This window comes from Bos indicus, chromosome X (assembly GCF_029378745.1).
Source record: "Bos indicus isolate NIAB-ARS_2022 breed Sahiwal x Tharparkar chromosome X, NIAB-ARS_B.indTharparkar_mat_pri_1.0, whole genome shotgun sequence".
In the NCBI taxonomy this organism is placed as follows: domain Eukaryota; kingdom Metazoa; phylum Chordata; class Mammalia; order Artiodactyla; family Bovidae; genus Bos; species Bos indicus.
The window spans coordinates 71,382,870-71,410,786 of record NC_091789.1 but is presented as its reverse complement, the minus strand read 5'-3'; the positions used below and the strand labels follow the sequence as shown (position 1 = coordinate 71,410,786).

The 27,917-nt window shown below is 37.1% G+C and overlaps 1 protein-coding gene and 2 pseudogenes across 2 annotated transcripts in view; all 3 read left to right on the top strand.

Moving 5' to 3' along the window:
* The window catches only part of DACH2 (dachshund family transcription factor 2), an 873,940-nt gene that overhangs the window by 449,546 nt on the left and 396,477 nt on the right, over positions 1-27,917 (top strand). The window lies entirely within an intron of this gene.
* LOC109554846 (ubiquitin carboxyl-terminal hydrolase 10-like) lies at positions 4,906-6,636 on the top strand (annotated as a pseudogene).
* LOC139176035 (ubiquitin carboxyl-terminal hydrolase 10-like) lies at positions 7,254-8,781 on the top strand (annotated as a pseudogene).

Sequence of the window (27,917 nt, the reverse complement as noted above, 5' to 3'; positions counted from 1 at the left end):
GTTTATTTTCTTTGAAGTGTTGTTCAGTTTCTTATATTTCCTTGTTGACATTCTGCCTAGTTGTTCTGTTATTGTTAAGTGGATTGCTTAAGCCTCCAACTATGATTTGAATTATCTATTTTTACATTTACTATTTCAGGCTTTGCATTATACATTTTAGAGCTCTGTTATAGATGCATATATATCTATAATCATTATATCTTTGTGATGTATTGACCATTATTATTATAAAATGTCACTCTTTATCACTAGTAACATTTTTTAAATGTCTATTTTGTCCCTCCTCAGAGGGTACAGCCTTTAGTATAAGTACAGCCACTATAGGATGACAGTGTTTTAGTATGGTTCTCTTTGGCTGTCATTTTCTCTGATATTTCTGTCAAGCTGATATCACACTCAGCCCTTAGCCCTGAGTCATAGCCAGCTGATTTTTATCTTATTTTTGACAATTCGCTGGGTGTATAAATACTATATATAGTCTTATCCAATTATATTTTGATCCTTTGGCAGGAATTGTTTTTATAGGCTATTCTTTGTGGTTTGTTCTGACCCCAGAAGTGGTATAGTGGTGGTTTAGTCACTGAGCTGTTTGACTCTTGTGATACTATGAACTATAGCCTGCTAGGTTCCTCTGTCCATAGGATTCTCCAGGAAATAATACTGGAGTAGGTTGCCATTTCCTTCTCCAAGGGATCTTCCCAACTCAGGAATTGAACCCAGGTCTCCTGCCTTAACAGGAAGGGTCTTTACCAACTGAGCTATGAGGTAAGCCCCCAGGAGGAGGAATCATCTTGATTGTCTCCATGGTTTTCTCTGCTCAGCCAGCTGGCCTGTGGTTTATCTGGTTGCTCTCTTGGAGTTTTTAGTCTCCTCTTTATCACTTACATCTAAAATATCCATTACATTCAACAGAACCATTAAGTTTAAATTTTCCAAAACTCTTAGAAATAAAGTCAGTTCCCTTGGAAAGACCATCTTAGTTTTCTGTTATGATGGCCCACCTCTGTCTCTCTAGTGAAAAACTATACCACTGATCTGAATTTGGGGACCGGGAGGTGGCTCACTTCTCTCAGAATGATACTCCTGCTTTATATGGGAGTAACTTTTCTCTTCTTGACTTGCCTTTTCCAAGATGAAACCTTCATTCTTTGAATGAGCTGGGGAAAAGGTGATCTGGGCTGCACTGTTTTTTTGTTTTTTTTTTTTTTGTTTGTTTTTTTTTTCCCCCCGCTGTACTCTCTTTTAGAGCTTCTGCCTTGTGAATTGTGGCTAGGTGGAGGAAGAGAGCCCTGCAGCACTCAGAATGTAATAGAGCTTTTGCAACATGGAACTGGGGAAGGTATGAAATGACCTGTCCCCCCTCAGAGAGATTGCATTCCTTTAACTGGGATCTGGAGGAAGAGATGCCCATGTGTTTTTTGGTCACTTCTCCTCATAATTGAGATTCTGTTTATTGAATGGAAGCAGAGGGGAGAGGGAGAGGGTTTCCTGGCTCAAATGTCACTTTTCCTGTTGTTGGGATTTAGTATATTCAAGTGGGGATAAATGTTTCTTCTTTTGCTGTATTTAATTAGGATTGTTTCCAGAGACTTAAAATTTTTGGTTTTAAATAATTCTTATCAATTATGTTTTCCCTCTAGAAGCAATTCTGCAGAGGTCCTAACATCACTGTTCTTGAAGTCATCTCATAACGATTACTATTTCTTCCATGTAAGCTCGGTTTTTCCTGGTTCATTGTATATCTAATAATTTTGAATTCTATTCTGTACATTATGAATATTATGTTAGATTTTAGGACTTATTTACAGTCTATCCAGAATGTTGCCTATGCAGAATGTTGCCTGTGTAGAATGTTTATATTTTATTTTATCAAGGAAATCACCTTTTTTTTTCAGGCCACAACTTCTCATTCACATTGTGTATGTTGTGTTTTTGATGTAATTTTTGTTAAAAGTCTTTGCAGTAGTTTTCAAATCCATCCTTTGTGTACATAATCTAGGACATTCTGTAACATGGCAGTGGTTTCATTTAGTTTATTTCTCAAAGTCTTTAATTTACAGACCAATATTAGATCCCCAAGTATGCACAGTTCAGAACTGATACCAGGATTTCATAAATTATTTTATAGGCTCACTGCCTTGAGTGCCTCCCTCTTCCTGATTTCTCCTGTGGTTTCCAGTTCTTTGGCTTTCCTTTTGTGAGACCTTTGGAAGATATTTGAGACTTAGCTACTCTACTATATTTGTACACTTCCATTCCTGTGCCTGTGTTCATTTTCAAGTAGTGGAGAATCAGAAAGAAAAAAAAAAATATCAGTGGGTCTGGCCCCACCTTCTTGGTATCAGATCTCATTTTATCAGAAGGAAAAATTCCTGTACTCTTGTTTCTGTACTATAAATTGAGACATAGGACATTAAGTACTAGAGAAAGGAAAACAAAGAAATGAAAACAAGCAAAAAATTGAGGGTTTCCAGTATCTGAATATTAGGAGTTCCCTTTCTTACTCCTTAAGCCAGAAGCAGAGGACTTCTATTTCCCTCTCTGTCTGCACCAGTGCCCATTTATATATTTCAAGCTATGTTGAGTTCAAGCTAGAAGATACTGGATAGAAAATTGTATAAACCTACTACCAGATTGGTAGTCTTTGAATTCTGAGCTTCTGACTCTATCCTTCTGCTGACATACTTTTCAGAATTCTCAATGAGCTATACTATGCATTCCATCTACATATCATTGTGTTGTGTGAGAGGAAAAGGGTGGTATATATTTACCTCCTTTACATAGAGGCACAGTCAACCTTGTTAAAGCATGTATTTTGGTCTTTCCCTGAATGTCAAGGTACACCATTTCTGTACCACCAATCACACACGTAAATTATGGCCTATGATTTTAGTAGTCCTTGCTGTACTTGTAACAAAGACCCTGAGTTTTTATAAACTTCGGTTATGATTACCTATTAATCTACTGATTTCCCCTTGTGGTCCTAACGGAAAGAGGAAATTCATATTACTGACATGACATAACATGCTCAGGTACTCAGCATGCTCGACTCTGCAACTCCATGGACTGTAGCCCACTAGGCTCCTTTGTCCATGGGATTTTTAAGTCAAGGATACTGGAATGGGCTGCAATTTCCTTCTTCAGGGGGTCTTCCTAACCCAAGAATTGAAACTGTGTCTCCTGCATTGGCAGGTGGAATCTTTACCACTGAGCCACCTGGGAAGCCCTGTTTATAATACTATGAAGTACAATTCAACTCACATCTTTTCCTCTGCAGTTTAAAATCTTGAAATTTATTGCATTTGCTTCTAGTAATGTGTTCAAACACTTGTTTATAAATAAAATGTTTATTATATTGAAAACTATTATTTAACTTGACACCATTATTACTGCATTAAATTAAAGCAAAAATGTGTTAATACTGCATATCTTCTGTTATATGTCTTTAATTTAATAAACAGCTGAAATGTGACTTTAATATTGTTTACATTTTAATGTCATAGAAAAATACTCTGGAGGTTCCCCTTTTGGTCCACTGGATAAGAGTTCACCTTCCAATGCAGGTAGTATAGGTTTGATCCCTGGTTGAGGAGTTGAAGGACTGATGCTGAAGCTGAAACTCCAATACTTTGGCCACCTCATGTGAAGAGCTGACTCACTGGAAAATACCCTGTTGCTGGGAGGGATTGGGGGCAGGAGGAGAAGGGGATGACAGAGGATGAGATGGCTGGATGGCATCACCGACTCGATGGACATGAGTTTGAGTGAACTCCAGGAGTTGGTGATGCACAGGAAGGCCTGGCATGCTGTGATTCATGGGGTCACAAAGAGTGGAACATGACTGAGTGACTGAACTGAACTGAACAGAGGAGCTAAGATTCCACATGCCTTATGGACAAAAACCAAAACAGAAACAATATTGTAACAAATTCAATAAAATAGTCCACATCAAAAAAAAAATTTTTAAAGAAGGGAACTAAATTTCCTTAACAAAACAAAACAAAAAAAGGAAAGTCATATCCAAAATAAGAAATAAATTTAAAAAAAAAGAAAGAAAAGTACTCTGAAGATGAAATAGTTCTTATTTACTTTTCACTGCAATGAATAGTATATCAAAGGACAACAGACATATTTTCTGTCTGTTCTGACTGGCCAAAAGAAAATTCAGGAATAGAAGACAATATGTAGTCATCTGTGAATAAATGTAGTTGGAAATTATGACTGAGGCCAATAGCAACCCAGGCATACAAACTTCCTTTCTCAGTTAAAATAAAAATCCTGACAAAAAAATTAAGAGCAGACAGTAAATTGTCCAATTTCCATGACTTCTGTTTAGAGATCTTCATTATAGATTTATTATTTTTACTTCATTATACAGTGCAGTTTCCTTTCATTATTGAGGATCATAATATTAAGTTCTTTTAAATGGAACAGAGCTATTTCCTTGGGACAGTATATGTACTGCTGTTACTTTTGTAATTGTTGTTTTTAATCTCAAGGACAGAATTATATTTTTGTCTTTTGAACAAGTATTTAATATGGAGGAAACATTGGCAAAAGGGGAATAAATATTAGTATCTAGACACTTGGTGCTTATTTCAAAATGAAGGGTGGAATAAAATGAACCTTGGTTCTTTTGTGTCTATAAAATTATTGAACTCTACTCTCTTATTGTTGTGAACACCCTTAGTTTCCACTTGTCTTGCTTTAATGCTTTTCCATCCTCTTCCTCCTCTTCATTTATTCCTTAACTACTTATTACATGTATTTTGTTGTTGTTGTTGTTATTCTATAACAGTTTTGGTAATGATACCTAAGGGATCTTATTGAGAATATATATAAATTAAAATCTGATGCAAAGAAGAAGCAGTGTAAAGAGTTGGTTGAGCACCAAGGCTTATTAAAATGGGCTGCCATGGCCCTGTGCAACCTGTAGTATATTTGGGGAATTTTAGCCCTGATGAATTAAATCAGTTCTTTGTGACTCAGTGCTCTTCAGTTGAGTTTCTTCCATACAGTGGAACAGTTCTGTGTGCACAAGTTGTTGATAGAGAAATTATCAGATAATTAAATTTGGCATTAATGAAGTAATTGAACCCAGTGACATTTTGCCAAGAACTCCCAACTACAGCATTTCAAGCACATTGAATCCATAGGCCCCTGAATTTGTCCTTAGTTGCACAACTTCCAGCAAGATTCCTGATGACATAGATAAAGAAGTGAATTGTAGCTTTATCAGCTACCAGTACTGAGGCTCTGCCCTTCCTCCATATGGCAGCTCTAATGTGGAGGTGGAAGTTTTAGACAACAGTGGCATCTTAGGTGTTAGAACAAATGAAGCATAAAAAGGAAGGAAAATGTCCACCTGGGTATTAGAGTTACTCAAATGATGGTGGAGAGAGTAGTACTTCCACAGAAGCCCTGGTCAATGGCCATGCTAATCCAGCAGTCTCGAACAGTGTAGGTGTAGAGGTTGTGGAGTTCATAGATAATGTGCCCCTGTTGGGGACACCCAAGACTTATGGCAGCCCTGAGAATGCCATGGACTTCATCAGTGACACTGTGCCTGGTAGTTCTTTCCCCAGAACCCTTGAAAATGGGGCCAGGACTGCAGGGCAGCCTGAGGGCTGCCATGGGGTTGACTTTGAACAACCATGCCTCACTGCAGAGGCTGGCAGGAACATCCTGTTGAAGATAGCTGTGGCTCAGCCTTATGTTGGGGCTGGTATTACTGAGAACCCCAGAGTTTCCAACAGACAAATACTTGAATCCTTGAGTGAGGGCACAGCTGCCAACAGGGTGGTGTTGCATACTGTGAAAAGCTTAGACATGGAAAGCCAAGATTGCCTCCCCTCCCGTGGGAAGCCCAGGCTCTGTGGCAGGCACTGCACCTGCTAGTCAACTCGTGAAGTTGTGTGCCAGTCTTTTTCATGATTCTAAACCCTCTTCTTCCTCCTCCTTCCCCTCCCCTCCCCCTGCCCCTGACCCCTCCTATTCCTCCTCTTCCCTGTGGTGTCTGTGGAAACTAAGTGTTCCCTTCCTGTAACGTCTCCCCTGGTCTCTGAAAAGCTGGCCAAAGTCAAGAAAGGGCTGCTTCCAGTTTTGGAGAATCTTGTAGCCATAAAAATTGTAGAGTAATTGGAAAACAAAACCCTGGTTCATAAACTAGTGCCATTGCAAGTTTGTGGGCTGATTAATAAAGGAAACTGGTGCTACATTAACACTATACTGCAGTCATTGGTTGCTTGCCTTCCAATGTATCACCTCCATTTTTTCAGCTGAAGTTCATTCCCCTATATTCAAAAGTGCAAAGGCCTTGTAAGTTCACACTTATCATAGATAACTTTGTTTAGCTAATGTATGAGTTTACTCTTATGTAAGTACCTCTAAAACCTATACAAGCTTTATGGGATAAAATCATAAGGGATATGTACCCCCTAGGAGAAATATTAACAACCTCAGATATGCAGATGATACCACTCTAATGGTAGAAAGTGAAGAGAAATTAAAGAGATTCTTGATGAAAGTGAAAGTGGAGAGTAAAAAAGCTGGCTTAAAACTCAACATTAAAAAAGCCCCTAAGATTATGGCATCCAGTCCCATTAGTTCATGGCAAATAGAAGGGGGAAAAGTGGATTTAGTGGCAGATTTTATTTTCTTGGGCTCCAAAATCACTGCAGACAGTGACTGCAGCCATAAAATTAAAAGACACTTGCTGCATGGAAGAAAAGCTATGGCAAACCTAGAAAGCATATTAAAAAGCAGAAACATCACTTTGCCAACAAAGGTCTGTATATTGAAACTATGGTTTTTCCAGTAGTCATGGATGGATGTGAGAGTTGAAACATAAAGAAGGCTGAGTGCAGAAAAAATGATGCTTTTGAATTGTGGTGTTGGAGAAGACTGTTGAGAGTCCCTTGAACTTCAAGGAGATCAAACCAGTCAATCTTAAAGAAAAGTCCTTCCAAGGACTGATACTGGAGTTGAAGCTCCAATACTTTGGGCAGGTGATGGGAAGAGCTGATTCATTTGAAAAGAACCTGATGCTGGGACAAGTTGAAGGTAAAAAGAGAAGGGGATGACAGAGAATGAGATGGTTAAAGAGCATCACGAACCCAATGGACATGAATTTGAGGAAACTCCGGGAGATAATGTAGGATGGGAAGCCTGGTGTGCTGCAGTCCATGGGGTTGGACATGATTTAGCAACTGAACAATAACAACAAAATCCCCTCTGTAGCTGCTGTTGGACCCATGTGTGTTTATAGACTTCAAAGATTTATCAAGTCAAACCTGTCTGAAAAAGGTCTAAAAGAAGATACTGCGGAGTCAGTTCAGTTCAGTTGCTCAGTCATGTCTGACTCTTTGTGATCCCATGAGCTGCAGCATGCCAGGCCTCCCTGTCCATCACCAACTCCCAGAGTCCACTCAAACTCATATCCATTGACTCGGTGATGCCATCTAACCATCTCATCCTCTGTCATCCCCTTCTCCTCCTGCCCTCAGTCTTTCTCAGCAACAGGGCCTTTTCAAATGAGTCAGCCCTTCACATCAGGTGGCCAAAGTATTGGAGTTACAGATTCAACATCAGACCTTCCAATGGACACCCAGGACTGATCTCCTTTAGGATGGACTGGCTGGATCTCCTTGCAGTCCAAGGGACTCTCAAGAGTCTTCTCTAACACCACCGTTCAAAAGCATCAATTCTTCAGCACTCAGCTTTCTTTATAGTCCAACTCTCACATCCACATGTGACTAATGGAAAAACCATAGCCTTGACTAGATGGACCTTTGTCGGCAAAGTAGTGTCTCTGGTTTTTAATATGCTGTCTAGATTGGTCATAACTTTCCTTCCAAGGAGTAAGCGTCTTTAATTTCATGGCTGCAATCACCATCTGCAGTGATTTTGGAGCCCCCCCAAAATAAAGTCTCTCCCTGTTTCCACTGTTTCCTCATCTATTTGCCATGAGGTGATACATAGGCTTTATCCTAGATGGACTTCACGAGATATGCTGAACTCAAAGAAACTTCTGTCACCAAATAATGAAAAACTTACTATTTCTAATGGGCCCAAAAGCCATTCAGTGAATGAAGACAAGCAGGAAGAACCAGGTGAAGGAAATAAGCACCAATGGGAGAAAATGGGCCCCTGAAATAAGACTTAGGTCATTTGCCAGGTAGATTTTGTTTAGATTCCAATCACTTGCATTTTTGGTGGACACATCAGATCTGTGGTTTCCCAGCAAAATTCAAGAGTCTACCACCCTGCAGCCTTTCTTTATGTTGTAGTTAGTATATTCAGTTCCACATGATACACACTGTCCAGGAAATTCTGGTGGCAAGATTGTATGTCTAGGATTACACATCATCAAAACCAAACAAGGAGTTGAGATCAGTCAAAGAGTCACTCTGGAAAAACTCCCTCCTGTTCTCGTGTTGCACCTGAAACATTTTGTTTACCAGAAGACTGATGAATGTCAGAAGCTTATCAAAAATATTGAATATCCTGTGGACTTGGAAATTAATAAAGAACTGCTTTATTCAGGGGTTAAAAATAAGAATTTAAAATGCCACAGAATATAGAAGCTATTTTCAGTGGTCTACCACCATGAATGCAGCACCACAGGTGACCACTATACCACGGATGTCTCAGATAGATCTGAATGGCTGGCTGTGCATCAAGGGCCAGTAGGCTGAAGTGATTAATCAGTACAAGGTGGTGAAAGCCACTGCTGAGTACACTCCCCTCGTTCTGTATTACCACTCTGTGGACCTGCTGTAGCCATCACTATGTGCACTCGATGCTCCTTGTAGAGAACCAAGTTTCACCAAATATCCTCCTCTCTTTAGTGGCTCTTTAGAGAGAAACATTTTGTTGCAAAAATGGACTAAAATGAAAGAGATGCCTTGGGGTTTGCACCCAACACAGTTTATTTTGACTTCTAATTTCCAAATGAAAATCATTTGGTTAAAAAAGACTGTGGCTGTACTTAAGAAAATGCACACAATAAACATATTGCTGAAATAAAGATGATTCCTGAAATAATACTGATTCCTAGTGTAATTACATAGTAGAATAAATGCCGCACCAACAACATATACCAGTAAATTTGTGAAAATGAATTTTATTTTTCTTAAAAAGTAATTTTTCTAATCCATCACATTTCTTTCTCTACCCTTTAGGTTTTGATAAATGATTAAAATGAGCCACCAATCAGAGAGAAATAATTCTTACTTTAGAAGATAAATAAACACAAAAAATAATTTACTGGTTCTTAACAGGAAAAAAAGGGCATTTTAATAATTTCAAGAGAAGCTTCTTGAAAGTGAAGTGAAAGTGAAACTCAGTCGTGTCCGACTGTTTGCGACCCCATGGACTACACAGTCCTTGGAATTCTCCAGGCCAGAATAATGGAATGGATAGCCATTCCCTTCTCCAGGGGATCTTCCTGACCCAAGGATGGAACCCAGGTCTTCCACATTGCAGGTGGATTCTTTATCAGCTGAGCCACTAGGGAAGCCCAAGAATACTGGAGTGGATACTGATTATATATACATTGCAGATCAAATGTTTGAAATTAAGATGTTACATAGATGTGTGATTGTAACTTCATTGCCATTAAAGGATTTCAAATTACATTCATGTTTATGTGTATACATAGTGAAAAATAGGCAAAATAATGAAGATCGACATTTTCTTGCCTCTACTGTGTAATTCTGCTATCTGCTCCTCTATAATGCTGCACCTCTAATTATACACAGTTAGTGCTACCTAGGAGTATAAAGTTGTCACCCATCAATAAAAAAACAAGTTGATCTTTTTAAAAAAAGTTTATCCTCATTTTAAAATAAGTTTTTTTTTTTCTATTTTAAGATTGTCATCTTATCAGCAGACGAATGGATAAGGAAGTTGTTGTACATACACACAATGGAATATTATTCACTATAAAAAAGAGCACTTTGAGTCAGTTCTAATGAGGTGGATGAAACTGGAGCCTATTATACAGGGTGAAGTAAGCCAGAAAGAGAAACACCAATACAGTATATTAATGCATATACATGGAATTTAGAAAGATGGTAACAATGACCCTCTATACAAGGCAACAAAAGAGACACAGATGTAAAGAACAGGCTTTAGGACTATGTGGGAGGAGGTGAGGGTGGGACGATATGAAAGAATAGCATAGGAAACATGTATATTACCATATGTAAAATAGATGACCAGTGCAAATTCAATGCAAAAAACAGGGCACCCAAAGCTGGTGCTCTGGGACAATCCAGAGGGATGGGAAGGGGAGGGAGGTGGGAGGGGATTTCAGGGTGGAGGGGACACATGTACACCCATGGCTGATTCATGTCAATGTATGTCAAAAACCACCACAAAATATTAAAGTAGCCTCCATCTTATTTTTTTTAATTTATTTATAAATAAATAAAATTTTACTTTATTTTTATTTACTTATTTATAACTAACATAAGTAAATAAATAAAAAAAGATTGTCATCTTCCCAGTTTGGAATTATAGCCCTCTGCATCTAGAATAAGAAGAAAGTAAGTTACTGCCTTGAATCACATTTGTAAAATGGTAGTTACAGATTGATAGATAAAAATATGCCTTAATGAGAAAATGAAATGGTGGTATTTTTAATGCAGTTTTAAAAGCCATATCAATGGATATAAATGCACCCAAACATATTTTTTGAAATTTAAGGAAAGTATTAGCTATTACAGAAAAGTTCTTGGCTTTCTGTTGAGAGAAATATTGGTTTAAGAAATATGAAAATAACTAGTATATAATGAAATATATTAAATCATGTGAGCTGTCTATATATTCTGGATATTATATCTTATTGGATATTATCATTTACAAATATTTTCTCCTATCCCATAGGTTGTCTTTTCATTTTGTTGAAAATTCCCTTTGCTGTGTAAAAGCTTTTAATTTTAGCTAGTTCTCCTTTGTTTATTTTTGCTTTCATTTCTTATGCTTTAGGAGAGAGATTCAAAAAATATATTGTTATGATTTATATTAAATAATGTTCTGTATGTGTTCTCTTCTAGAAGCTTTATGATTTCAGATTTTATATTTAGGTCTTTAATCCATTTTAAGTTTATTTTTGTATTTGGTGTGAGTAAGTGTCCTAATTTCATTGTTTTATATGTAGCTGTCCAATTTTCCCAGCACCACTTTTTGAAGAGGCTGTCCTTTCTCTATTGTATATCCTTGCCTCCATTGTCATATATAAATTGAGCATAAGTGCATTGTTATCTTGGGGCTCCCTATTCTGTTCAATTGATCTATGTGTCTAGTTTTGTGCCAGTATCATACTATTTTGATTGCTGTAGCTATGTAGTATAGTCTGAAGTTAGGGAGGAGGATAGCTCCAGCTTTGTTCTTTTTATTCAAGATTACTTTGGTAATTCAGAGTGTTTTGTGGTTCCATATGAAATTTAGGATTATTCATTCTAGTTTTGTGAAAAATACCATGGAGTGGTTTGACAGGAACTGCATTAAGTCTATAGATTTCTTTGGGTAGTAGGGTCATTTTAAAAATATTAATTCTTCCAATTCTTCCTGTGCTATTGCATAGGATGTCTTTCCTTTTCTTTGCATAATTCTTTCCTCATTATTTCATAGTTTTCAGAGTATAGACCTTTTACCTTCTTGGTTAGATTTGCTGGTAGGTATTTTATTCTTTTTGGTGTGATTTCAAATTGGATATTTAAAAATTCTCTCTTCCTTGTAGTTCATTGTTAGTGTATAGAAAAGCAACTTATTTCTACATATTACTCTTATATCCCTTAACTTTTCTGAAATTATTTATTAGTTCTGCTAGTTTTGCAGTGGAGACCTCAGTGGGTTCTGTGTATAGTATTGAGTTGGCCAAAAGCTTTCTTTTTTTTTTTTCCATAAAATGGCTCTAGTAGCACTTAGGTGTCTTTAACTTCATTAGAAACAATTTTCTTAGATTGTATAGTGACAGATGTCAGATCAGTGTGCAATTTAAAAAGGCATCGAAATTGGTAAACTTTTGTATAGTCATTTTAATATTGAAGATGGAAGGGAAAAGCAATATTTTGTTATATTATGCTTTATTATTTCAAAAAAGGTGAAAATGCAACTGAAATGCAATTTTTTTGTTGTTGTTCAGTTCAGTGTATGGAGAACTGAACATTTCAAAAGTGGTTTGTGAAATTCTGTGCTGGATATTTCTCTCTGGATGATGCTCCATGTTCAAGTAGACCAGTTGAAGATGATAACAATAAAATCAAGACTTTGAGACCAATCAATGTTATGTTACACAGGAGATAGCTGACATACTCAAAACCTCCAAATCAAATTTTAAAAATCATTTACAGCAAGTTGGTTATGTTCATCACTTTGATGTTTGGGTTCCATATAAGCGAAATGAAAAAAAATCTTCTTAACCATATTTCCATATGTGACTCTCTTCCGAAACATAATTAAAATGTTCCAGTTTTAAAACAAATTGTTATAAGCAATAGAAACTGGTTACTTTACTATAATGCAGAATGGAAGAGATCATGGGGCAAGTGAAATGAACCACCACCAACCACACCAAAGGCCAATTTTCATCCAAAGAAGGGGATGTTGTATATATGATGGAATTGGAGGGGAGTACTCTATTATGAACTCTTTGTAAAAAACCAAAGTATTAATTCCAATAAGTACTGCTGCCAATTAGACCAACTAAAGGCAGTACTCAAGAAAAAGATTCAGGAGTTACTCAACAGAAAATGCATAATCTGTCAAGATAACACAAGACAACCTGTTTGTTTGATGGTCAGGGGAAAACTTTTATAGCTTGGCTGGGAAGTTCTGATTCACCTGAACTTTTATTCACAAGATATTGCACCTTCAGATTTCCATTAATTTTTTTATTTACAAAATTCTCTTAATGGAAAAAAATTCAATTCCATGGAAAACTGTAAAGACACTTGGAACAGTTCTTTGCTCAAAAAGATAAAAAATTTGGGGAAGATGAAATTATTAAGTTGGCTGAAATATGGAAGAAGATAGTAGAACAAAATGGTGGCTACAATGCTCAATAAAGTTCTTGGTGAAAGTGAAAAATATGGTTTTTCAATCTTGAGAAAGAAGAATGGAACTGGAGGAATCAACCTGCCTGACTTCAGGCTATACTACAAAGGTACATTCATCAAGACAGTATGGTACTGGTACAAAGACAGAAATATAGATCAATGGAACAAAATAGAAAACCCAGAGAAAAATCCACACACCTGTGGGCACCTTATCTTTGACAAAGGAGGCAAGAATATACAACGGAAAAAAGAGAATCTCGTTAACAAGTGGTGCTGGGAAAACTGGCCAACCACTTGTAAAAGAATAAACTAGAACACTTTCTAACACCATACACAAAAATAAACTCAAAATGGATTAAAGATATAAATAAGACCAGAAACTATAAAATTCCTAGAGGATAACATAGGAAAAATACTCTCTGACATAAATCACAGCAGGACCCTCTATGACCCACCTCCCAGAGTAATGGAAATAAAAGCAAACATAAACACATGGGACCTAATCAAACTTAAAAGCTTTTGCACAACGAAGGAAAGTATAGCAAAGTGAAAAGACAGTCTTCAGAATGGGAGAAAATAATAGCAAATGAAGCAACTGAAAAAGAATTAAGCTCAAAAACATACAAGCAGCTCTTGCAGCTCAATTCCAGAAAATTAAATGAGCCAGTCAACAAATGGGCCAGAGAACTAAACAAACATTTCTCCAAAGACAACATACAGATGACTAACAAACACATGAAAAGATGCTCAACATTGGGTCACAAAGAGTCAGGCATGACTGAGCGACTAACACTTACTTATCCATTATCAGAGAAATGCAAATCAAAACCACAATTAGGTACCATCTCACTGCAGTCAAAATGGCTGCTGTCAAAAAGTCTACAAACAATACATGTTGGAGAGGGTGTGGAGAAAAGGAAACCATCTTACATTGTTGGTGGGAATGCAAACTAGTACAGCCACAATGGAGAATGGTGCAGAGATTCCTTAAAAACCTGGAAGTAGAACTGCCATATGACCCAGCAATCCCACTGCTAGGCATACACACCACGGAAACCAAAATTAAAAGAGACATGTGTACCTCAGTGTTCATCAGAGCACTGTTTACAATAGCCAGGAAATGGAAGCAACCTAGATGTCCATCGGCAGATGAATGGATAAGAAAGTTGTGGTACATATACACAATGGAATGTTGCTCAGCCATTAAAAATACTACATTGGAATCAGTTCTAATGAGGTGGATGAAACTGGAGCGAAGTAAGTCAGAATGAAGAACAGCAAGGCAGTATACTAATACATTTATATGGAATTTAGAAAGATGGTAATGATGACCCAATATGTGAGACAGCAAAAGAGACACAGATGTAAAGAACAGTCTTTTGGACTTTGTGGGAGAAGACGAGGGTGGGATATTTCAGAGGATAACGTTGAAATGTGTATATTATGTGAAATAGATCACTAGTCCAGGTTCAATGCATGAGGCAGGGTGCTCAGGGCTGATGTACTAGGATGACCCTGGGGGATGGGATGGGGAAGGAGGTGGGAGGGGGTTCTGGATGGGGAACACATGTGTGGCCATGGCTGATTCATGTCGATATATGGCAAAACACACTACAATATTGTAAAGTAATTACCCTCCAATTAAAATAAATAAATTAATTTAAAAAAAAGAAAAAGGAAAAAATATATAGCTTTTATTTTTACTTAAAAGCTGCAGTAATTTTTTTGCCAACCCAATTTAATGTCATCTTCAAAGTGTAACAATTTTACTTCTTCACATCCAGTTTAGATTGCTATTATATCCTTTTCTTCTCTAATTGCTGTGGCTAAGATATCCAATACTATGTTAAATAGAAGTGATGAGAATACCACTTATCACCTGGTTTTGCTCCTGAATTCAAAGGAACTGATTTCAGGTTTTCATCACTGAAAATGATATTAGCTGTGATTTTTCATAAATTACTGTTATTGTGTTATGTTATCTATATATTTACTTTGATGAAAGTTTTTATAATGAATTAGTATTCAATTTTGTCAAATGCTTTTTCTGTGTCTATGGAGATGATCATGTGATTTCATCTTTTCTTTTATTAATATGGTCTGTCACATTTATTTGTGAATGTTGAATCATCTTCATGATCTATGAAAATACTAAACATTGATCCTGTTTAATAATCATTTTATATAATGTTGAATTCAGTTTGCTAATATTTTGGTTAGAATTTTGCATCTATATTCATCAAAGACATTGGCTTGTAGTTTTTTTTTTTAATTGTAGTGTTTTTCTCTGTTTTTGAATCAAGGTAATGGTGGCTTCATATGATGTATTTAGGAATATTCCTTTCTCTTAAATTTTTTTGAAATACTTTGAGAAAGACAGGTATTATCTCTCCTTTATATATTTGGTAGAATTCCCCTGTGAAGCTGTGTTTGGTACTAGTATTTTTATTACATATTCAATTTCACTACTAATAATAAGCCTTATCAAATTGTCTATTTTTTCTTCATTCAGTCTTGGGCATTTTGTATATTTCTATAACTTTCTATTTTTATGTTGTCTGATTTTTGGTATATAACTATTTATAGATTTCACTTGTGATTTTTGTATCTCTGTGATGTTGGTAGTTATTTCTCCCCTTTCATTTATCATTTTATTTAGGTTATTTCTCTAATTTCTTCTTGGTGACCCTGGGTAAAAGTTTAACTATTTTGTTTTTCTTAAAAAAAAAAAAAAACAAAAACAAACACACTCTTTTTAGTCTCTATTTTATATAATTCCTCTCTGATCTTGATTATTGTCTTCCTTCTGCTGATGTTGAAATTTGCTAGAGTTTTATAATTCTTTCAGGTGGTAGGTGAGGTTTATTATATGAGATTTTTCTTATTTTGATCAAAACCTGTATAGCTATAAATTTGCCTCTTAGAAGTGCTTTTGCTGCATCCCAGAGGTTTTGGAATGTTCTGTTTAACTTTTAATTTGTCTCCTGTTATTTTCGAATTTCCTCTTTGGTGTCTTCTTTGACACATTGGTTTTTTATAGAATATTGTTCAGTGGCACTTATCCTTTTCTCATTTTTCTTTCTGCAAGTGTTTTCCAGTTTCATAGTGTTGTGTTTATGAAAAAAAATGCTTGATATAATTTCTATCCTATTAAATTAGTTGAGACTTTTTATGGCCTTACCTATGATCTCTTTGGAGAGTGGTCCATATACACTGGAAAAGAATAAATACTCTGCTGTTTTTGACTAGAATATCCTGTTCAGTTCAGTTCAACTGCTCAGTTGTGTCCGATTCTTTCAACCCCATGGACTGCAGCATGCCAGGCTTCTCTGTCCATTGCCAACTCTCAGAGCTTGCTCAGACTCATGTCCATTGACTCGGTGATGCCATCCAATCATCTTATCCTCTGTCATCCCCTTCTCCTCCTGCCGTCAATCATTCCGAGCATCAAGGTCTTTCGAATGAGTCAGTTCTTTGCATCAGGTAGCCAATGTATTGGAATTTCAGCTTCAGCATCACTCCTTCCAATGACTATTCAGGACTGATTTCCTTTAGGATTGACTAATTTGATCTCCTTGCAGCCCAAGGGACTCTCAAGAGGCTCCTTCAACACCACAGTTCAAAAGCATCAATTGTTAGGCTCTCAGCTTTCTTTCTTATTTTTTTTTTTTTTATGTCTTTCTCTTTTATTTTTTTTTTAATTTTTTTTTCTAATTTTATTTTACTTTTAAACTTAACATAATTGTATTAGTTTTGCCAAATATCAAAATGAATCCGCCACAGGTATACATGTTTTCCCCATCCTGAACCCTCCACCCTCCTCCCTCCCCATACCATCCCTCTGGGTCGTCCCAGTGCACTAGCCCCAAGCATCCAGTATCGTGCATCGAACCTGGACTGGCAACTCGTTTCTTACATGATATTTTACATGTCTCAATGACATTCTTCCAAATCTTCCCACCCTCTCCCTCTCCCACAGAGTCCATAAGACTGTTCTATACATCAGTGTCTCTTTTGCTGTCTCGTACACTGGGTTATTGTTACCATTTTTCTAAATTCCATATATATGCATTAGTATACTGTATTTATGTTTTTCCTTCTGGCTTACTCCACTCTGTAGAATAGGCTCCAGTTTCATCCACCTCATTAGAACGGATTAAAATGTATTCTTTTTAATGGCTGAGTAATACTCCATTGTGTATATGTACCACAGCTTGCTTATCCATTCATCTGCTGATGGACATCTAGGTTGCTTCCATGTCATGGCTATTATAAACAGTGCTGCGATGAACATTGGGGTACACATGTCTCTTTCCCTTCTGGTTTCCTCAGTGTGTATGCCCAGCAGTGGGATTGCTGGATCATAAGGCAGTTCTATTTCCAGTTTTTGAAGGAATCTCCACACTGTTCTCCATAGTGGCTGTACTAGTTTGCATTCCCACCAACAGTGTAAGAGGGTTCCCCTTTCTCCACACCCTCTCCAGCATTTATTATTTGTAGACTTTTGGATGGCAGCCATTCTGACTGGTGTGAAATGGTACCTCATAGTGGTTTTGATTTGCATTTCTCTGATAATGAGTGATGTTGAGCATCTTTTCATGTGTTTGTTAGCCACCTGTATGTCTTCTTTGGAGAAATGTCTATTTAGTTCTTTGGCCCATTTTTTAATTGGGTCGTTTATTTTTCTGGAGTTGAGCTGTAGGAGTTGCTTGTATATTTTTGAGATTAGTTGTTTGTCGGTTGTTTCATTTGCTATTATTTTCTCCCATTCTGAAGGCTGTCTTTTCACCTTGCTAATAGTTTCCTTTGATGTGCAGAAGCTTTTAAGGTTAATTAGGTCCCATTTGTTTATTTTTGCTTTTATTTCCAATATTCTTGGAGGTGGGTCATAGAGGATCCTGCTGTGATGTATGTCAGAGAGTGTTTTGCCTATGTTCTCCTCTAGGAGTTTTATAGTTTATGGTCTTACATTTAGATCTTTAATCCATTTTGAGTTCATTTTTGTGTATGGTGTTAGAAAGTGTTCTAGTTTCATTCTTTTACAAGTGGTTGACCAGATTTCCCAGCACCACTTGTTAAAGAGATTGTCTTTAATCCATTGTATATTCTTGCCTCCTTTGTCAAAGATAAGGTGTCCATATGTGTGTGGATTTATCTCTGGGCTTTCTATTTTATTCCATTGATCAATATTTCTGTCTTTGTGCCAGTACCATACTGTCTTGAAAACTGTGGCTTTGTAGTAGAGCCTGAAGTCAGGTAGGTTGATTCCTCCAGTTCCATTCTTCTTTCTCAAGATCGCTTTGGCTATTCGAGGTTTTTTGTATTTCCATATAAATTGTGAAATTATTTGTTCTAGCTCTGTGAAGAATACTGTTGGTAGCTTGATAGGGATTGCGTTGAATCTATAAATTGCTTTGGGTAGTATACTCATTTTCACTATATTGATTCTTCCAATCCATGAACATGGTATATTTCTCCATCTATTAGTGTCCTCTTTGATTTCTTTCACCAGTGTTTTATAGTTTTCTATATATAGGGCTTTAGTTTCTTTCGGTAGATATATTCCTAAGTATTTTATTCTTTCCGTTGCAATGGTGAATGGAATTGTTTCCTTAATTTCTCTTTCTGTTTTCTCATTATTAGTGTATAGGAATGCAAGGGATTTCTGTGTGTTGATTTTATATCCTGCAACTTTACTATAGTCATTGATTATTTCTAGTAATTTTCTGGTTGAATCTTTAGGGTTTTCTATGTAGAGGATCATGTCATCTGCAAATAGTGAGAGTTTTACTTCTTCTTTTCCTATTTGGATTCCTTTTATTTCTTTTTCTGCTCTGATTGCTGTGGCCAAAACTTCCAAAACTATGTTGAATAGTAATGGTGAAAGTGGGCACCCTTGTCTTGTTCCTGACTTTAGAGGAAATGCTTTCAATTTTTCACCATTGAGGATAATGTTTGCTGTGGGTTTGTCATATATAGCTTTTATTATGTTGAGGTATGTTCCTTCTATTCCTGCTTTCTGGAGAGTTTTTATCATAAATGGATGTTGAATTTTGTCAAAGGCTTTCTCTGCATCTATTGAGATAATCATATGGTTTTTATTTTTCAATTTGTTAATGTGGTGTATTACATTGATTGGTTTGTGGATATTGAAGAATCCTTGCATCCCTGGGATAAAGCCCACTTGGTCATGGTGTATGATCTTTTTAATGTGTTGTTGGATTCTGATTGCTTGAATTTTGTTAAGGATTTTTGCATCTATGTTCATCAGTGATATTGGCCTGTAGTTTTCTTTTTTTGTGGGATCTTTGTCACGTTTTGGTATTAGGGTGATGGTGGACTCATAGAATGAGTTTGGAAGTTTACCTTCCTCTGCAATTTTCTGGAAGAGTTTGAGCAGGATAGGTGTTAGCTCTTCTCTAAATTTTTGGTAGAATTCAGCTGTGAAGCCATCTGGACCGGGGCTTTTGTTTGCTGGAAGATTTTTGATTACAGTTTCAATTTCCGTGCTTGTGATGGGTCTGTTAAAATTTTCTATTTCTTCCTGGTCCAGTTTTGGAAAGTTGTACTTTTCTAAGAATTTGTCGATTTCTTCCACGTTGTCCATTTTATTGGCATATAATTGTTGATAGTAGTCTCTTATGATCCTTTGTATTTCTGTGTTGTCTGTTGTGGTCTCTCCATTTTCGTTTCTAATTTTGTTGATTTGATTTTTCTCCCTTTGTTTCTTGATGAGTCTGGCTAATGGTTTGTCAATTTTATTTATCCTTTCAAAGAACCAGCTTTTGGTTTTGTTGATTTTTGCTATGGTCTCTTTTGTTTCTTTTGCATTTATTTCTGCTCTAATTTTTAAGATTTCTTTCCTTCTACTAACCCTGAGGTTCTTCATTTCTTCCTTTTCTAGTTGCTTTAGGTGTAGAGTTAGGTTATTTATTTGACTTTTTTCTTGTTTCTTGAGGTGTGCCTGTATTGCTATGAACTTTCCCTTTAGGACTGCTTTTACCGTGTCCCACAGGTTTTGGGTTGTTGTGTTTTCATTTTCATTCGTTTCTATGAAAATTTTGATTTCTTTTTTGATTTCTTCTGTGATTTGTCGGTTATACAGCAGCGTGTTGTTCAGCCTCCATATGTTGGCATTTTTAATAGTTTTTCTCCTGTAAATGAGATCTAATCTTACTGCATTGTGGTCAGAAAAAATGCTTGGAATGATTTCTATTTTTTTGAATTTACCAAGGCTAGCTTTATGGCCCAGGATGTGATCTATCCTGGAGAAGGTTCCATGTGCGCTTGAGAAAAAGGTGAAATTCATTGTTTTGGAATGAAATGTCCTATAGATATCCTTTAGGTCTAATTGGTCTATTGTATTGTTTAAAGTTTGTGTTTCCTTGTTAATTTTCTGTTTAGTTGATCTATCCATAGGTGTGAGTGGGGTATTAAAGTCTCCCACTATTATTGTGTTATTGTTAATTTCTCCTTTCATACTTGTTAGCATTTGTCTTACGTACTGTGGTGCTCCCGTGTTGGGTGCATATATATTTATAATTGTTATATCTTCTTCTTGGATTGATCCTTTGATCATTATGTAGTGACCTTCTTTGTCTCTTTTCACAGCCTTTGTTTTAAAGTATATTTTATCTGATATAAGTATTGCTACTCCTGCTTTCTTTTGGTCCCTATTTGCATGGAAAATCTTTTTCCAGCCCTTCACTTTCAGTCTGTATGTGTCCCCTGTTTTGAGGTGGGTCTCCTGTAGACAACATATGTAGGGGTCTTGTTTTTGTATCCATTCAGCCAGTCTTTGTCTTTTGGTTGGGGCATTCAACCCATTTACGTTTAAGGTAATTACTGATAAGTATGTTCCCGTTTCCATTTACTTTATTGTTTGGGGTTCGAATTTATACACCATTTTTGTGTTTCCTGTCTAGAGAATATCCTTTAGTATTTGTTGGAGAGCTGGTTTGGTGGTGCAGAATTCTCTCAGCTTTTGCTTGTCTGAAAAGCTTTTGATTTCTCCTTCATACTTGAATGAGATCCTTGCTGGGTACAATAATCTGGGCTGTAGGTTATTTTCTTTCATCATTTTAAGTATGTCTTGCCATTCCCTCCTGGCTTGAAGAGTTTCTATTGAAAGATCAGCTGTTATCCTTATGGGAATTCCCTTGTGTGTTATTTGTTGTTTTTCCCTTGCTGCTTTTAATATTTGTTCTTTGTGTTTGATCTTTGTTAATTTGATTAATATGTGTCTTGGGGTGTTTCGCCTTGGGTTTCTCCTGTTTGGGACTCTCTGGGTTTCTTGGACTTGGGTGATTATTTCCTTCCCCATTTTAGGGAAGTTTTCAACTATTATCTCCTCAAGTATTTTCTCATGGTCATTCTTTTTGTCTTCTTCTTCTGGAACCCCTATGATTCGAATGTTGTAGCATTTAATATTGTCCTGGAGGTCTCTGAGATTGTCCTCATTTCTTTTAATTCGTTTTTCTTTTATCCTCTCTGATTTATTTATTTCTACCATTCTATCTTCTAATTCACTAATCCTATCTTCTGCCTCTGTTAATCTACTATTTGTTGCCTCCAGAGTGTTTTTAATTTCATTTATTGCATTATTCATTATATATTGACTCTTTTTTATTTCTTCTAGGCCCTTGTTAAACCTTTCTTGCATCTTCTCAATCCGTGTCTCCAGGCTATTTATCTGTGATTCCATTTTAGTTTCAAGATTTTGCATCAATTTCACTATCATTATTCGGAATTCTTTATCAGGTAGATTCCCTATCTCTTCCTCTTTTGTTTGGTTTGGTGGGCATTTATCCTGTTCCTTTATCTGCTGGCTATTCCTCTGTCTCTTCATCTTGTTTAAATTGCTGAGTTTGGGGTGTCCTTTCTGTATTCTGGCAGTTTGTGGAGTTCTCTTTATTGTGGCGTTTCCTCACTGTGTGTGGGTTTGTACAGGTGGCTTGTCAAGGTTTCCTGGTTAGGGAAGCTTGTGTCTGTGTTCTGGTGGGTGGAGCTGTATTTCTTCTCTCTGGAGTGCAATGAAATGTCCAGTAATGAGTTATGAGATGTCTATAGTTTTGGGGTAACTTTGGGCAGCCTGTATCTTGAAGCTCAGGACTGTGTTCCTTTGTTGCTGGAGAATTTGCTTGGTATGTCTTGCCCTGGAGCTTATTGGCCCTTGTGTGGTGCTTGGTTTCAGTGTCAGTATGGAGGCATTTGATGAGCTCCTGTCAATTAATGTTCCTTGGAGTCAGGAGTTCCCTGGAGTCAGGGTTTGGACTTAAGTCTCCTGCTTCCGGTTATCTGTCTTATTTTTACAGTAGTTTCAAAACTTCTCCTTCTATACAGCACCATTGATAAAACATCTACATTAAAGATGAAAGGTTTCTCTATTGTGTGGGTCACTCAGAGAGGTTCACAGGGTTACATGGAGAAGAGAAGAGGGAGGAGGGAGTTAGAGGTGACCCAAATGAGATGAGGTGAATCAAGAGTGGAGAGAGTGGGCTAGCCAGTAGTCACTTCCTTATGTGCACTCCACAACTGGACCACTCAGAGATGTTCACGGAGTTATACAGAGAAGACAAGAAGGAGGAAGGTGACAGAGGTGGCCAGAAGGATAAAAGGGGGGAATGAAAAGGAGGGAGACAGATCCAGCCAGTAATCAGTTCCCTAAGTGTTCTCCACCGTCTGGAACACACAGAAATTCACAGAGTTGGGTAGAGTAGAGAGGGGTTAGGGAGGAGACACAGGCGACCTGGTGGAGAAAAAGGAGAGTCCAAAGGGAGAGAGAGCAGTCAAGCCAGTAATCTCGCTCCCTAGTGAAAAATGGGTCCTGAAGATTGGGTCCTTAAAGGTCCAAAATTGGTAACAAATACATAAAAGCAAAAATTAAAAATCTAGAGTAGAGTTTGGAATTTCAAAAATACGATGTTAAAGAAAAGAAGAGGGAAAAGAAAGAGAGAAAACAAACAAACAAATACAAACAATGTCACAAAAATTATAAAGAAAATACAGGTACAAAATTGATATCAAATACCAAAAAGCATAAATTAAAAATCTAGAATAGAGTTTGGAATTTCAGATATACAATGTTATATAAAAGAAGAAGAGAAAGAAACAGAGAATAAGAAAAGAAGAAAAGAAAAAAAAAAGTCACAGAAATTATATAAAAAAAACCTATAGGTACAAAATTGTAACATATACCAAAAAGCGAAAATTAAAAATCTAGAGTAGAGTTTGGAATTTCAAAAATACAATGTTAAAGAAAAGAAGAAAAAAACAAAAACAAAAAAACAAGGTCAAAAATTATAAAATATATATATATGAAGTTTGCTGAAGAAAAAAATAGGGTCTTTTTTTTTTTTTTTTTTTGCAAAGTAATAGGTTATAAAAGTGAAAATTAAAGGAACAATAGAGGACTTAAAATTTTTTTTTTAATTAAAAAAAAAAGAATGATCGTAAAAAAAATAAAAATATATCTAGGACTTTCTTGGTTTTTTTGTGGGTGTTGTGGGTTCAGTTCATTTTTGGCTAGCTCCTTGGTCAGACTTATATTTCTCAAGATCTATAGGCCCCTTCCTATGTAGTCCGTAGTAACCACAGGGTTTTGATCTATTGCCTGTAGCTTCCAAGGCGTTTCCCTCTGTTGTATCTTCTTCTGTTTGCTGGTCTCTTCAGTATCTGGTTTCCGCCCCGACACAAAGGGCACGGTGGAGGACACTTTTTTTTTTGTTTGCAGCATCCCTCCCTCCCTCCCCTCAGCTTTCTTTATAGTCCAACTCTCTCATCCACACATGACTACTGGGAAAACCATAGCTTTGACTGGATGGACGTTTGTCGGCCAAGTAAAGAATGTGCTTTTTAATATGCTGTCTATCTTGGTCATAGGTTTTCTTTCAAAGATAAGTGTCTTTCAATCCATGACTGCAATCATCATCTGCAGCGATTTTGGAGCCCCCAAAAATAAAGTCTCTCAGTTTTTCCATTGTTTCCCCATTTGTTTGCAATGAAGTGATGGGACAAAATGCCATGATCTTTGATTTTTGAATGCTGAGTTTTAAGCCAGCTTTTTCATTGTCCTCTTTCACTTTCATCAAGAGGCTATTTAGTTCTTCTTCCTTTCTGCCATAAGGATTGTGTCATCTGTATATCTGAGGCTATTTATATTTTTCCCATCAATCTTGATTCCAGCTTGTGCTTCATCCAGCCTGGTATTTCACATCATGTACTCTGCATATAAATTAAATAAGCAGGGTGACAATATACAGCCTTGGCATACTCCTTTCCCAATTGTGAACCAGTCCATTGTTTCCTGTCCAGTTTTAACTGTTACTTCTTGGCCTGCATACAGATTTCTGAAGAGGCAGGTAAGGTGTTTTGGTATTCCCATCTCTTGAAGGATTTTCCACGGTTTGGTGTGATCCACACAGTCAAAGGATTTGGCATAGTCAATAAAGCAGAAGTAGATGTTTTTCTGCAACTTTCTTGGTTTTTCAGTGATCCAGTGGATGTTGGCAATTTGATCTCTGGTTCCTCTACCTTTTCTAAGTCCAGCTTGAACAATCTGGAAGTTCTCAGTTCGCATACTGTTGAAGCCTCACTTGGAGAATTTTGAGCTTTACTTTACTAGTGTGTGAGATGAGTGCAATTGTGTGGCAGTTTGAAGATTCTTTGGCATTGCCTTTCTTTGGGATTGGAATGAAAACTGACTTTTTCCAATCCTGTGACCATTGCTGAGTTTTCCAAGTTCGCTGGCATATTGAGTGAAGCACTTTCACAGCATCATCTTTTAGGATTTGAAATAGCTGAACTGGAATTCCATCACCCCCACTAGCTTTATTCTTAGTTCTGTAGATATCTGTATGTCCACCTTCTCCATAGTGTCATTTAAGGTCACTATGGCCCTATTGATTTTTTTTCTGGATGACCTGGCCATTGAGGGCAGTGAGATGCCCTGTAATTTTTGTTTCTTTTTTTATTGTCAGCTTATCTTCTAATGTCTGTTAGTATTTATTTGTATATTTAGGAGATCCTGTATTGGGTACATTTGTGTTAAGGAGTGTGAAATTATTTTCTTGTACTAATCTCTTTATCATTATATAATGCCTTTCTTTGTCTTTTCATATAGCATTTAGGTTTAAGTTTGTTTAATTTGGTATAATATTGCTACCTCCACCCCCTTGTCATTTTATTTTATTTTATTTTTTCCCCCTTGTCATTTTAGTTTGTATGAAATATTTTCCATCCTATTATTTTTCAGTTTGTGTATGTTTTTAGTTCTGAAATGATTCTGTTGTAGGCAGCATATAGGTGGGTCTTGTGTTTTTAATCCAATCAGCCACGATATGTCTTTTGATTGGTGCATTTAGTTCATTGTCATTTGAAAGTAATTGCTGACAAGTATGTCTTTATTGCCATTTTGTTGCTTTTATTTGGGCTATTCTTGAAATTCTTCTTTGTTTAATTTGTCTTTTTATTTCATTTCCTGTGGCTTGATGATTTTCTTTGTAGTATGTGTTTTTGTGTTCTTTTTGTATCTATTGTGTGTTTTTGATTTGTGGTTGCCACCTGATACAAAGAACTGACTCTTTGGAAAAGACCCTGATGCTGGGAAAGGTTGAAGGCAGGAGGAGAGGGGATGACAGAGGATGAGATGGTTGGACAGCATCACTAACTCAATGGACATGAGTTTGAGTAAGCTCCTGGAATTGGTGATGCACAGGGAAGCCTGGCATGATGTGGTCCACGGGGTCACAAAGAGTAGGACAGAACTGAGTGAATGAACTGAACTTGATTCCGTATATATTGACTCATAATTATATTGACTTGTTCTTAATTGATAGACATTAAGTTCACACACATTCTAAAGGATCTCCATTTATTATTCCCCTAACATGGAACAACAGACTGGTTCCAAATAGGAAAAGAAGTACATCAAGGCTGTATATTGTCACCCTGCTTATTTAACTTATATGCAGAGTACATCATGAGAAACGCTGGATGGGAAGAAACACAAGCTGGAATCAAGATTGCTGGGAGAACTATCAATAACCTCAGATATGCAGATGATACCACCCTTATGGCAGAAAGTGAACAGGAACTAAAAAGCCTCTTGATGAAAGTGAAAGTGGAGAGTGAAAAAAAAGTTGACTTAAAGCTCAATATTCAGAAAGCGAAGATCATGGCATCTGGTCCCATCACTTCATGGGAAATAGATGGGGAAACAGTGGAAACAGTGTCAGACTTATTTTTCTGGGCTCCAAAATCACTGCAGATGGTGACTGCAGCCATGAAATTAAAAGACGCTTACTCCTTGGAAGGAAAGTTATGACCAACCTAGATAGCATATTCAAAAGCAGAGACATTACTTTGCTACCTCTAGTCCGTCTAGTCAAGGTCCGTCTCGTCAAGGTCCGTCTCGTCAAGGTCCGTCTCGTCAAGGTCCGTCTCGTCAAGGTCCGTCTAGTCAAGGCTATGTTTTATCCTGTGGTCATGTATGGACATGAGAGTTGGAATGTGAAGAAAGCTGAGTGCTGAAGAATTGATGCTTTTGAAGTGTGGTGTTGGAGAAGACTCTTGAGAGTCCCTTGGACTGCAAGGAGATCCAACCAGTCCATTCTGAAGGAGATCAGCCCTGGGATTTCTTTGTAAGGACTGATGCTAAAGCTGAAACTCCAGTACTTTGGCCACCTCATGCGAAGAGTTGACTCATTGGAATAGACTCTGATGCTGGGAGGGATTGGGGGCAGGAGGAGAAGGGGACGACAGAGGATGAGATGGCTGGATGGAATCACTGACTTGATGGACGTGAGTCCCAGTGAACTCCGGGAGTTGGTGATGGACAGGGAGGCCTGGCGTGCTGCGATTCATGGGGTTGCAAAGATTGGGACACGACTGAGTGACTGAACTGACCTAATAATTTGTGTTTATGATGTCATATATTACATCTTCATGCTTAGTCCTTCACTGTTTATTGTAGTTATAGTTGATTTTACAATTTTTTGCCCTTTAATCTCCATACTATTTTATCTAAGTATTTGATCCTCAGTCCTTTCGATATACTTTCATTTCCTAGTGGAATTTTCCCTTCCTTATATATTATTTCTTTAGTTGGAGGAGACCTTTCATTTTTTATTTTTTTATTCAATTTTAATTAAAAAAAAATTATACATGTGTTCCCCATCCTGAACCCTCCTCCCTCCTCCCTCCCCATACCATCCCTCTGGGTCGTCCCAGTGCACCAGCCCCAAGCATCCAGCATCGTGCATTGAACCTGGACTGGCATCTCGTTTCATACATGATATTTCACATGTTTCAATGCCATTCTCCCAAATCTTCCCACCCTCTCCCTCTCCCACAGAGTCCATAAGCCTGTTCTCTACATCAGTGTCTCTTTTGCTGTCTCGTACACAGGGTTATCGTTACCATCTTTCTAAATTCCATATATATGCGTTAGTATACTGTATGGTGTTTGTCCTTCTGGCTTACTCCACTCTGTAGAATAGGCTCCAGTTTCATCCACCTCATTAGAACTGATTCAAATGTATTTGTTTTAATGGCTGAGTAATACTCCATTGTGTATATGTACCACAGCTTTCTTATCCATTCATCTGCTGATGGACATCTAGGTTGTTTCCATGTCCTGGCTATTATAAACAGTGCTGCGATGAACATTGGGGTACACATGTCTCTTTCCCTTCTGGTTTCCTCAGTGTGTATGCCCAGCAGTGGGATTGCTGGATCATAAGGCAGTTCTATTTCCAGTTTTTGAAGGAATCTCCACACTGTTCTCCATAGTGGCTGTACTAGTTTGCATTCCCACCAACAGTGTAAGAGGGTTCCCTTTTCTCCACACCCTCT